The sequence below is a fragment of the Alligator mississippiensis genome, chromosome 3, assembly GCF_030867095.1.
Source record: "Alligator mississippiensis isolate rAllMis1 chromosome 3, rAllMis1, whole genome shotgun sequence".
Classification (NCBI taxonomy): domain Eukaryota; kingdom Metazoa; phylum Chordata; order Crocodylia; family Alligatoridae; genus Alligator; species Alligator mississippiensis.
Window position 1 is genome coordinate 224,728,347 of NC_081826.1, and position 13,042 is coordinate 224,741,388.

General features: G+C 38.6%; 1 protein-coding gene across 5 annotated transcripts in view; it reads right to left on the reverse strand.

Moving 5' to 3' along the window:
* The window catches only part of COMMD10 (COMM domain containing 10), a 212,493-nt gene that overhangs the window by 149,052 nt on the left and 50,399 nt on the right, over positions 1–13,042 (reverse strand). The window lies entirely within an intron of this gene.

Here is a 13,042-nt window from a genome sequence, read left to right on the forward strand (position 1 = left end):
CTTTGTTGCCTGAAAGAATAGAGATTACTTCTGTTCAAATGCCTGAAATGACTGATTTTGAGAAACTGTGACTTAATTTCTGATTAGCCCTTGTAAGTAATACTTGCTTAGCTAAGTTCAAAAGAATAAAACATAAAGTTTAAAATAAACATATTTTCTAAACACATTCAAATTTCCCCATGACAAGTCCATATTTAACACCCTGCCACTGATATGTACACAAACAAATGAGACTTGTAAATCAGTGGTTAAATTCAAGGGTGCAGCTCTATTAAAACCAGTTAGCTTCCCCACTGCTGATTCAGTATGAAACTCAAGTAATGATCCCAAATTTAAAAATCTGTGTGGTCTTAGGCCTTCCCCAAAGATCCTTTCTGGAAGCCTCTCTCTCAAGCTATCACCACGCTCTTCCCCCAGTGGAAGAGGTTAATGCTATTTGCCACAACCAACTGGGAGAAATAGGAAAATGTGGGGCATGAGCCCTGCTATATCTGGTCCTCAATGAGACCTTCCATTCCCAGGAAAGGCCACATCAGAAATCTCTCTCTGCTACATAGGTGTGCAGTTGTGAGAAGTCTCCTGAATTCCACATCGCATCTATTAACTTGAGATCCTCCCAACATCCCAACAGTGAGAAAGGGTAATTAATGATCTATGGATGTGCGCATACCTATTATATAGGTAGGGTTAGGGTTCTTGAGAATTTCTAAAAGCAAGACTGAGAAGGAACAAAATAAAGAAATTAATTGGTAAATTAAGTTGAGTAGGCAGGTAGAAGACTTAATTTATGAGGAAACATTTAATAGATTAACAGGTATAGTTTTGCAAAATGATAGCTGAGCAAAAAAATAAGAGAGCCATCAAATATTTGTAAATTGTTATAAAATAAATTCAGGAATGAAAGGGGTAGCCCAAAAGGCTACAAATTAAACACAGATAATTTAGGGTGAATAAAAGGAAAGAGACAAGTTCTAGTGCTGTGCAATATTCTCCCATGGGAAGGGCTGAAAGTTTCACTGCTCAAAGAATTTGTCTACAAGCTACAACAATCTAGTCTGCTTAACACCTGAATAAAGGCCCTACAACAGAGCTTAGTGTACACTAGCTCTAAATCACAAGAGTGGGCTCAAAAAAACCCAACTGAATACTTTTAAGCAAAAAACTGATCTGGCAGGCCAAGAATAAGAGTATTGTTGCAGGTCTCAGCCATGTCCAACTTCTATTACTTTATGACTCATTTTGTATTGATTTCTCTAAATAAAAATGAATACATATAAAGGAAATTAGAGATTACTTTTTAAAAATCCAAAAGCTAAGTTAATGAAACATTAAAGATGCAACTATAAACTGACCAACACAACCATTCTGCACGCACATATTAAGCCATATTATTTAACTTTACAGTCAGCTGCCAAAAATAATACTAAAATCAATGTTATCATTTCTATACTCCAGTCAGAAGTTAACTTTTCAGTTAGAATAATTTTACTACCTTAATGCTGCATTAACATTTTCCCCACTGAATATGAAATACCGTTTCAAAGCATATGCCCAGCAAATCCTGAGTTCATAATGAAAGCTTACTTCAAAATATCACTGTAAAGCTTTACCAAAATGAGATGACCCAAGCTACTAGAAAGGTTGGAGACTACCTGGATCTACCTGTCAGTCAAAATATTTTGCAATTAGGCATTCAATTATATATATATATTTTTATTCCCCCAGATTCCCAACAGGATATACAGTTCTTTCGTAAGTATAAGTATAAATGCTTTATTAGAAAAAATGCTATGCCCCAACCAAGCTGCTACCTGATGCTTTCTAATTATTTAGAAAACAGAACATTGGCGAGATGGTGCCATGAAGTACAATTATATGTGGTTTTTGTTCACACAGCTATTTATAGTCCTGAAAGTATTAGTATTGGCCCATCAGCCAACCACCAACACATCAAGAAGTCACTATATTTTAATTTTCTACCCAAATGATCTCTTCAGCTCCCAATTTTATTTCAAGACTATAAAGGTAATGTAACCATGTGGGCTTGTTTTCTACATACTCCAGCAGTTAATATTTTCTGCCCTCAACCAGAGGCATGTAGCCCCCATTCAGATCACTGAAGTCTAACGGAAGTGGGAGACCAAACTGCTTGAGACTGACAAGTTCTGAATTCAACTACAGTTAAAATCATTTAATTAAAAGGCAAAACTGCTACCCAAGATATTTTTCCATCTTAACTTTACTTTTTCCTAAAGTATTGGAGGAAAACATTGTCAGAAGTTCCATAAGGACTAATGGAGTTTTGTTCAAAAAATAAAATGTTAACCTATTTGTTTTCTGCAGTCCCCTCTTTTGGCCAGCTTCTGTACAATAACTGAAATATTCTAGAAATTACATTTCTAAGACGGCAATTATTTTGCATTCACCTCTCCTATTTTCATTCAATGGCAACTGCAATAGATTTCAGAAATACCTAAGTATTATAGACAGACATGCAATGTAATGATTTAAGATCGTATATGCTGGAGGTCTTTAGTTCAAAATGTCATTTCCAATTTATGCCAGGCAAATTGTACACATAATCTTTAACCCTTTAGAACTGCAGAAGAAACATCCCCTCATGTAGCTGGACTTAAAAGTCCAAAATTATACTATTTAGATTTTTTTATGACATGCAGCATAACTGCATTTTTAGGAAAACAGATATAAACATCCAATTTCAATACTTAAAAGAAGGAAAACCTTTACAAATGCAAAAAAACCCAAAAAACAACCCCCTCCCCCAATCTGAATAATTAGTCAAAAGTAAGCATTACACTTCTGTCTAACTGAATCACTCTAATACACATCAAATAAAAGGAAAAAGATATTCAAGAAACAGGAACAGTTTGACATATATAATGACAGTGACAAACCAAAGCAACAGATATTTAGGTCGGGCTGTCAATGGAAGCAAGGCAACAGCCACACTAAATTTTATAGCATAATTGTTTTAATTATTTATTTAATGTTTCATAGTCAATTTTTCTATACGGTTGTTCTCTATTTCAATATTTAAGCAAAAGAAACCAAATGTACTACATTTCATAGTACGTCAGTATTAGCCATACTGGATTTCTACTGAACCTGCAGTTAATGTGAAGTCTATAGAAACAGGCATCCTGAGGTAAAGGTCAGATCAGTGAATCTGAATCTAATTAAAATATAAGTTAACTTGTAGTTACAGGGTCCTGCAGTATCTTCACTGTAAGAAACATCAAAAATAGAATATGAACAAGTACAAAATGGTCACTTGATAATTCTCTAAAAATGCACATTCTGTGTCTTCTATGCCTCCTCTCCCCAAGAAACGAGCTGGGGATGGGAGGGGAGAAGGACAATATCTACTTTCTTTAAAAAGATAAAATAAAAATGGAGGGTGAGGGGGAGAAGTAGGAGGAGGGAGAAGCAACAGAAGTGCCACATTTCCAGATTGAACAATCCACCTATAAATCCAGCAAAAAAATAGCTAAGGGTTGCCTGCAAAATGCTAAAATGGGATACCACTCAAAATAAGACTGTGCGGGAGTGCTTCTCTCTGCACTGTCACCAGCTTCCTAAACATCAAAGGAGAAAAAAATTAACTACTGAGGGGAAACACTCAAAGCACGAGTCTGTAATTGACACGTACGTGTTTCTCAGAAGCTGAGAGTGGCTGCCGGCCTTTGGGCCAACTCCACACCTAAGCAGAACAAACATAATTCTGACCACAGAGAAAATTTAAAAAGCAAATCACACAAATAACGAAACGCCTATAAAATGGGTGCTTAGTAGACAGTCCATTAGTTATCTGTGGTTATAGTTCTTCTTACTGGCAATCAGAATTCTGTTAGTTCAAGGCAGGAACAGAAATAGCCCTGAGTCCAGCAGTGCTACTAAGGTGCATATGCCAGTGTTCGCATTTTACTCAGCGGCACAAGTCAGAAAACCCAAACCAAGGCTGGGAGAAAGCAAACACTCTCTGCCAGCTCCCGATTGTGCTCCTATCTCATCTAGCAACAGCTGCAGAGTACAGACCAATGACAGGAAAAGGAATAGAAGATTTTTTAGAAATTTTTGCAGGCAGCAGAAAAGCCAGGAAATTTATGCAAGGAGCAGCTGAAATGCTGGAGTCTCACTAGCAGAATCAGACTATAAGAAACTGTAAATTGCCCCCTATCCCTTGCACTTTACTGAGACTGAGCCTTGGTCACTCATTTGTGTCTGCTTCTCATACACCTGGCTTTATAGTGCTTCCATGCCGTTGCCTCCACAATGTGGAGGGTTTTCCCTTGGCTCCCTCATTTGCAATTCCCTGAGACAACACCACTGTCTCATCCTCATGCCCTTCCTTATTTCTAATGGGACATCTATAAGGACATAGTCATCTAATTATTGTTTACCATTAAATTTCTCATTTATTAAAAACCTGCATATATTTGTCCTTGCTTTCTGGACTGCAAACTTAGGTGGGGGAGCAGGTGTTCCTACGTGTTTGGACAACACCTGAGAAACTGTGAGCACTTCTCCACCCCTTCCTGGAAGTCTTAGGCTAGATACAGACATTAGAAAAAGCCTAAGGCAGAATTGACCCAAGTTATGTGGTTTTCTGTAAGCAGAGTCTTTTAAATTGTTAGTGACCAGAACACACATTCGCTCTTTGGTGTGTGGGGCAAATCTTAGACTGGGTTCCACCATTTTTAAACCAATCTATACGTGCAAAACTTCTGTTCTGTTATGGGCACAGACCGGTTTCTGATCACTTATACCAGTAAAAGTGTAGTGTCTGTTCCCGGCCTTAGACAACTAGTAAGCAGATCTGCTAGGTCTGCCACAGGAGCAAGGTGGGGCTGGACTGGTGGATTTCAAGGGACACAGATTTTAAAAAGTACCTCCTACTTTTTTCCCCAAAGCACAGGTTCTAGAAGAAGCTTTTATTTCTCCCAGTGACCCAGAAATCCCATAACATCATTCTCTGACATGGGGAATGACTGAAAGAAAACATGCCACTAGTTTCTTGTACTGGAAAGTGTTCCCTTGCTATGTTCTATTCCTAAAATCTACCATAAATTATTGATCGACTATGAATAAAAACTAAGAGCACTACTACATCGTAGTATCCAGTAGGAATGCAATTAAGTTACCTCCAAATAATATGGGCAATCAGAAGTGAAGTTCAAGTCTATATTTACCTGGAAAGTAACTTAATATTTTATATTACTGAATTATGAAAAAAAAAAATAGAAGCCATAGTATCAGGACCTCAGAAAATAGCAATGGCTGCAGAAAATGTGACATTTTCTTGTAGTGGCAGAGGTTTATTTGTCTAAATATATAGGTTTGGTATGCAAAATTAAAAAACTACCTTTTGCACTCATTTTGTACTTTAGTCACCAAATACTCTTGCAAAACTACAAAGAGTTTAACAAATTTGTCAATATTACAGCAAATAATCATAACAAAGATGAGAACCAGAAGTCAAGACAAAAACAAAAACTGAGACACCACCTGTCCCAAACCAGTACTCGAATCTCCCAACTTCCAGTTTACTGAACTATTAATCCAATGTTGTCTCTCAGGTACAACCTTTATTTGGATGCCTATATTACAGAATTAAAGCAGGAAGACACCTCAGACGTCACGTGGTCTAGGCCCCTGGTCCTACCCCAAAAGGCAAAGGGAAACAACTGTTCTCTTTTCTTCATGCCAACTTTTTCAAGAATTTGAAAAGTGCTTTCATGTGTGTCACTTATTTCTTCTCCAGTGAAATGTATCTCGCTCTCAATCTTTCTTCATACAGCTTGCCTTCCAACACTTTCATTATTTTTGTCACCTACCTCAAACCATATACTATGAACCTTGGTCCAATTACTTGAGGAATCTTCCTTCTATGATACTTCTCACCCCAATACCTACTATCTATTTGGAATGAAGGGGAGATGGGTATTCCACATATAATACTCCTTCTAGGATTTCTGTTGAAACCAATCATGTTCTATTCAAACCAAGCACCTAGCAAAGATTGTTCTTCAAATGTCTTCATAGCCAAACAATGGCTGAAAGGTTCTTGTCCAGGTTAACAAGCTGGTCTCTCCCAGTCTCCTCACACGACAGGACTTCTATTCTCCTGATAATCCTTGGTAGCCAGCCTCTCTCTCTATTGGTTTCAATTTGAATTCCTCTTTCAAGAACATGTATGATCAGAACTGTATACCATATTCCAATTGACCTCTCACCAGCACCTTATAACATGGTATTATTAATTCCCCATGTCCAGGGATGGATCCATGGAGGGTGTGGGGATGTGGTCACACCCTCCTTTGCTATGGGTTCACTGCTGAGAGCTCCATTCTCAGCCACCAAACATGCGCACCAAGCTCATTGTCTGTTGTCAGTGAGTTCTGTCGCCACCACACTCCCATTTTTGCCATTCTGGATCTGCTACCACCTATGTCTACTGAAAGCATCTCACCTTACCGCATCTTAGGATCACATTTGCCTCTTACAAAAGTACATTGTATTTCAGGTTCAACCACTTGTTTGATATGCACCACTAGCAGATGTCAGAGACAAGATACCTGGTAACAGCTTTGAAATAGGGACAGAGGCAGAGTCTACCCATGCAGTATGTAACATCAGAACACAAATCAGAACACTGCCTCCAGAACCAAGTGCAAACCTCACTTCTCTGGCTTTGAAGATTTAGGAAAGCTGAGAAGGAAGACAGGGAAAAAAGAAACATAGGGAAAAGAACAGAAGAAGGTATAAAGGGAATGAGAAAATTAACAACAAAAACAATAGCTCAACAGGACAATTCAGAATACTAGTCTATTTGGATATTATCCAGTAGGCAAGCCTCAGCTACCACAAAGCAGACTAATGAGGGTGGATTTAGATCGGGGTGGGCAAAATGCAGCCCAGAAGCCAAATGCAGCCTGCCAGGCTATTCTATCCAGCCCACGGGGCCCCTAAAAATTTTTGAAAATTAATATTAGTCTGCTCTGGGCTGCCTGTCATGTGGCCCTCGATGCCTTGCTGAAACTCAGTAAGCAGCCCTCTGCCCAAAATAATTGCCCACCCCGATTTAGATCCTTCGTTTCCTATCCTCAACTAGTCTAAGAGTGAAAAAGTAAAATACTTTGCATCTCAGAGACCACTATTTCAAAAGGGGAGTGATTTCTCCCTCTGTTCCTATTCAAATATACAGAGTACAAATTGCCTTGATACTAACAAAAAGTACTGTGTCAGTTAATCTCCTAAATTTATGAACATCATAGCCTGTTTCTTCCCCAACTGCTTCTAGTCATATAATATTTATGGGTGACAGATATCCTTCCCCAACCTTTTGCTACTGCTAAAAGTATTATTTATGATACATTTTCAAAAATGGGGTGCATGTTAATATGTTCTAGAGCAGGAATATGCAAAAAAAAAAATGATAGCTTTACTTAATACAGTGTTCTGGTAAAAGATACATACATTGGTTCAGACTACAGAATGGATATGAGTTACCTAGAGCAAGATTTTTTATAATATATTGGTACCCCAAATAAAAACACTAACACCAAGGGGTCTATATGATCCCTTGGATGTGGGCTTCCTTACCGTGTTAGTGGCAATAGGAATTATATTCATTCTGTTTTCTTATCAGTCTATCAATATCTCATTAAAATTTAATCTAGGTTTTGGAGGTGAAGCAGTGCTCATTTATGCTTCACAAGACATGACAAACAGGATTTAAAAGAACTTGATATGCTGACATGACAAACAACTATTTGGGTTTCCAGTTCTATTACATTTCATATTGCTTATACCTTTAGACACTGAATCTTGATTTCACTCAACAGCATAATTTTAATCTGGTACACACCACATAAAAATGTGTCATTGGATGTTTCACCAGAGGTAAGAGAGAGAGGAAGGACTGCTTGATTTCTTCTCATTTTCAGCAGCAAAACAAATACTTCTTGTACTCCTTGTGGCTGCAAAATATTAGTCATATTCATTTAGTACTGAACTGCTTGCTGACTCCTTCTGAATCTGTCACTTTGGTTCAAAGATCTCATTCCTTCTGGAATCAATGGCAAAACTTCTAGCAGTTTCAACTGGGGCAGTTGAAAAAACCATATAGCAGAATAGAATAGAATATATATAGCAGTGAATTTTACTGCCTAAGGTTATTATCAATGACAAGTGAAAAAGAGCCAAGATAAAAGAAAGAATAAAGTGGATATGCATAGTAAGAGTCTTCAATACATTGCTAATTTAGAATTAAGGTAATAGTAATTTTCTTCTCAAAGGGATAGAAAGAATAATAGAATTCACAGGATCTAGTACTCACAGGCAATCTTAGCATAGACAAATAAAGTAATACAGTTTTTGAAGTGTGTTGGAAGACCTGCCCTTGTTTTAAAAACTATTTATAAAGGAATCCATTTTAGAGCTATACCTCAATCCTGCGGTCCTTGCTCAGACAAAACTGCCATTTCTGTATTTACATGAGTCCAAGATGATTTCAAATTTAAGATCCCCCTCCCCCCCATAATTAGGTTCTACACATGGAAAGTTATAATTGTTATAATTCTCCATGTGCAGAGTCAAATTATTAGAGGGTCATCTTCAACTCATCCCCTCTACCACTGTGGCAGGGAAAGTGACAGCAGAGGGCAGGGGGCTAGGCTCCCACCCTTGACCTTCCTGCTTACCCCAGCCTGACCCCTCCCTGTCTGTTCCCCTGTCACATACCCCATGCCCCCCTCCCATCGCTGTGCCTGACTTCTGCCAACTGTTTTATCCCATGCCTAGTCCTCATGTTTTGCCCTACCACCTACCTCCTCAGCCTGTGCCTGACCCCTGTCACCTGCCCCGCCTTCTATGGTTACCCCCCCACCCCCAATCTACCATGAGCAAGTAGAGGCTCAGCTCCTGCTTCAGCCCAGAAACCAAGACAAAAACCACAACTGAGACACCACCTCCCGTAAACTAGTACTCAAATCTAAAGTGAGGCTTTTTCTCCCGGCCATGTTGTTTGGGGGGCTGGGGAGGAAAATACCTTGCCTTGGATTTGAATAAAAATAGAGCAATTCCAGTTTTGTAAGTGCAAGGACTGAAGGAAAGACTAAAAATACAACGTTAGCTAAGGGATGAAGTCCTGAACAAAAGAAAAAACTCCATGAGGAAAACTATGCACATATATAGATGCCTTAAATCAAAAAAATTCATCAGAAAAATGGTGTTTTAAAAAATACCAATACATTTGAAAGTTATGAAATTGGAAGGTCCACAATTTGAAGCATTAAATGTCCCAGGAAAAGCAACTTAAATTCAGCCTATAATCCCACCACAAAGCAAATCACTAAATAACAAAAAATTAGGTCTTAAGCATTTTAACTACTTTTTTAATTACTGAAATCAACAAGAAAAATCTACAATTTATGTACAGCTCAATTCACTTCTATTTGAATTATAGCTTTAACACATTTGAAAGACTACAGTAATTCATGGTCTGCAGATATATTTGGAGAGGGCATAACACCAACTGGAGTATGCTTATCTGTATGCAGGTGATGAAAAAGAGAAATGTATTTTAGCCAGAATAGATCAACACAGTGAACAGGGTGCAGTCCGATATGCAGTTTATAGATGGAAGAGCAACATAGGTAGACAATGTTCTTTGGGTAAATGTGGTATCTTTTATTAGACCAACTAAATAGTTGGAAAAATTGTTCTTTGCAAGCTTTTGGGCACAAATACGCTTCTTCAGGCCTAAAAGATATCACGTTTACCCCCAAAAAACCCTATGTCCTTAGACCAACACAGCTACAACCAAAAACCCTAGCACAACATAGGTGAATTTTTCTGTTATACTTATATCAGTAGATCAATTGTAAGAACACTGTGGTATAACAGCAATCTGTATACAGACAGTAAGACTAGTAGTTGGCTCGTATGTGAAAATATGGGAGGTAGTTTTCCAGGGCTTATCCAAAAATTAATTACCAGGACTGAACAGAGGTGAGCACATGCCCCTGGATTCACACCATCTGGGCTTTTTGTGCCTACACAAGACATTATGCCTCCTACAGTTAGAAGTACATTGATTTTTCAGCCTTCAATGTCTACACTATTTAAGTTCTCTAACCAAACACCCGTATCTTTGAAAATACAGCTCAGAATTTCTCCATAAAGTTTTTCCCAATGAAAAAACAGGGACAACAAGTCTCAGTTTGGATGACAAATCTAACCAGCAGTCTGATCCACAAAGGGTTTGTGTATACCAGCTTTGGTGATCATGGCCACATAAGGAACTTCCCAAGAGTGTTATATATGAATGTTGACAACCTGGCAACATACTCTTAACTTCAAGCTAATTTTTCTGAGCTGTTCCACATGCTCAAACTGCTGCAACCATTTTATTATGGCTCTTAAGGATACAATATAGCCTTTTCCCAATGCTCTGGACTCCCTTTGTGAGGAAGCTTCTGTTCTCTTGTCAACAGTGCTATTTATGGCATTCTAGCTCTTCTCGGCAGAAAGAGCGACTGCATAATCTACCTTGCCTTAAGCAGCCTGTATAAAGGATTTTTTTTAAGTCTTTGGGCTAGGACTGTACTATCTGGGGGTACCCAGACCTCTACTTATCTTCTCCAAATAGGGAATGAAAAAATCCTTCTCTTCTAATCTTATCCTTAAACAGTTTTTTTTTTAATTCATCCTCAGGCTCCTATTTACTTTTTGGGCAATTGGCAGGGCCTTAAACGGTCAAATTGAGTTTCATATTCTCATTAAAAAGTGTTTGCATTCCGGCTACTTCATTTTATGAAGAAAAGGAGGAAACATGTCCCAAGCAAGGTGAAATTTCTAAAGGGTAATTTATACTTCCATGGTGTTGGCACATGTAGAGAGCATCACCACCATCCTCTTAGAGAAGTAAGGATCTCCATATTAACTGCCCTCTTTATTGAGGGCCTAAGGCATAATATACACTTCTTACTCATTAATTTGAGAAAATGGCATCTGGTGGCCATCCTGCTCCTGTAGAACTGAGGAAGTCATAGAACCATCAAAAGTTAGGGTTGAAAGAGACCTCAGGGGTCATCTAGTCCAGCCCTCTGCTCAAAGCAGGACCATCCCCAACTAGATCATCCCAAGCAAAGCTTTGTCTAGCCGGGTTTTCAAAGCCTCCAAGGATGAAGCTTCCACCACCTCTCTGTTACAGTGTTTTACTACCCTCCAAGTGAGAAAATTCTTCCTAAATCTAACCTAACTTTCCCTTACTGCAACTTGAGACCGTTGCTCCTTGTTCTATCATCTGCTATCACTGAGAACACTCTAGCTCCATCCTCTTTTGAACCCCACTTCAGGTAGTTGAAGGCTGCTATTAAATCCCTCCTCAGTCTTCTCTTTGTTACACTAAATAAGCCCAGTGCCTTCAGTCTTTCCTCACAAGTCATGTCCCCCAGCCCTCCGCTGAACTTTCTCCAATTTGTCCACAACCTTTCTGTAGCGGGGGGCCCAAAACTGAACACAGTACTCCAGATGTGGCCTCACCACTGCTGAATAGAGGGGAATAAATCACTTCCCTTGACCTACTTACACCTACCAGTGCAGCCCAGTATCATGCTTGATAACAGGACATTACCTTACCTATACAGTCACACCATCCTACCACCTGGATGTGGTCTCCCATGTGCCCAGACCTAATAGCTTCAAAGGAGAATCACCAGTGCCACTGTTATACCCACATTGAGGACAAATCTCCATTTCTTAAAAGAAGCCTAATTTGAAAAGGCATCACTTTTTCCCTAAAGTTCCATGGTGCAACAGAGCGCAAGTCATGTCTGCATGCCACATAAGCAGGACAGAAATTATATTCCCTACTGACTGACTGATCAGCCCAACTCAGTGAGAAGAAAAGCTTCTCTTGGACTGCTCTGCTTTGCTGCTGAAGACAGAAGGAAATGTTTACAGTAGTGAACTTCAGGATTAGAAAGGCCTACTTTAAGCAGTTAAAAGAATCAAAGGGCAAGATGCAGGGCTGTCCCTAGTGAAAAAAATATGCAGAAAGTCTGTTAAAATTGGAAGGCAAGAGAAAACAATATAATCAGGGGAAGTGTTAGAAGTAGTCATTTTAGACTTTTAAGGCTCTTATATTCCTGCATGAGGAAACATTATACTACTACTACTACTACCACCTTGGTTTCAAATACAGAGATGACCTTTTGATCTTGCAGAAACATTAAAAGAAAAAAAGCTTAAAATACATCTATTGCTACCTTTTCCTTTAAAGAGCTTAATGTTGTTACCACAGCTGTAATAAAAATGAAAAAAAATTAATCTTCCATATTAAATATTATTTCCCTTTTTTGTTTTTACAACCGACACTTAAAAAAAATAGGTAGCTTTAACCCCCCACCCCCCCAAAAACAGCCTCTCTTTTCAGGGTGGGGTTTTTTGGGGGTTTTTTGTGTTAGCAACCAACAGGATCCCCTGCATGCAAGTATTAAGCAGTAACAAGATATCTGAAGAGCAGAATATGCTCTGACACACTATCACCTGGATGCCACAGATAGCAATTCTACTGCAATGGGAAAATATGAGTGAAAAAGGGGAACGCAATACGGCTAAATAAAGCAGTACTTAAAAAGCTAAAGGTCAAGAAGAATTTGTACATGAAATTGAGAAGGAAAGGAAGCAAAAAAGAAAGGGGCAAAAAGCATCAGTGGAATAAGATTTAATTTAGATAACTAGAAGGCAATATGCTTAGAGAAAAATAAAACCAAAAACAGAGAACAAATTGGAGGAATGCTAGACAGGAAATACTAGCACTGAGGATTGTCAGGTATAATATGACCAAATTATATGCAACATCTAACAATAATAGTTCATGTGCATCTTTGTCTTCTACTCACTGTAGTGTTCGTGCTTAACAAAGTGGCATAGAAGAAATAGTCGATGACACTGAAAGAGACAGTTTAATGATTCCCTAACCAGCAGTCAGCCTCAATTTTCCAGCAGTAGGACA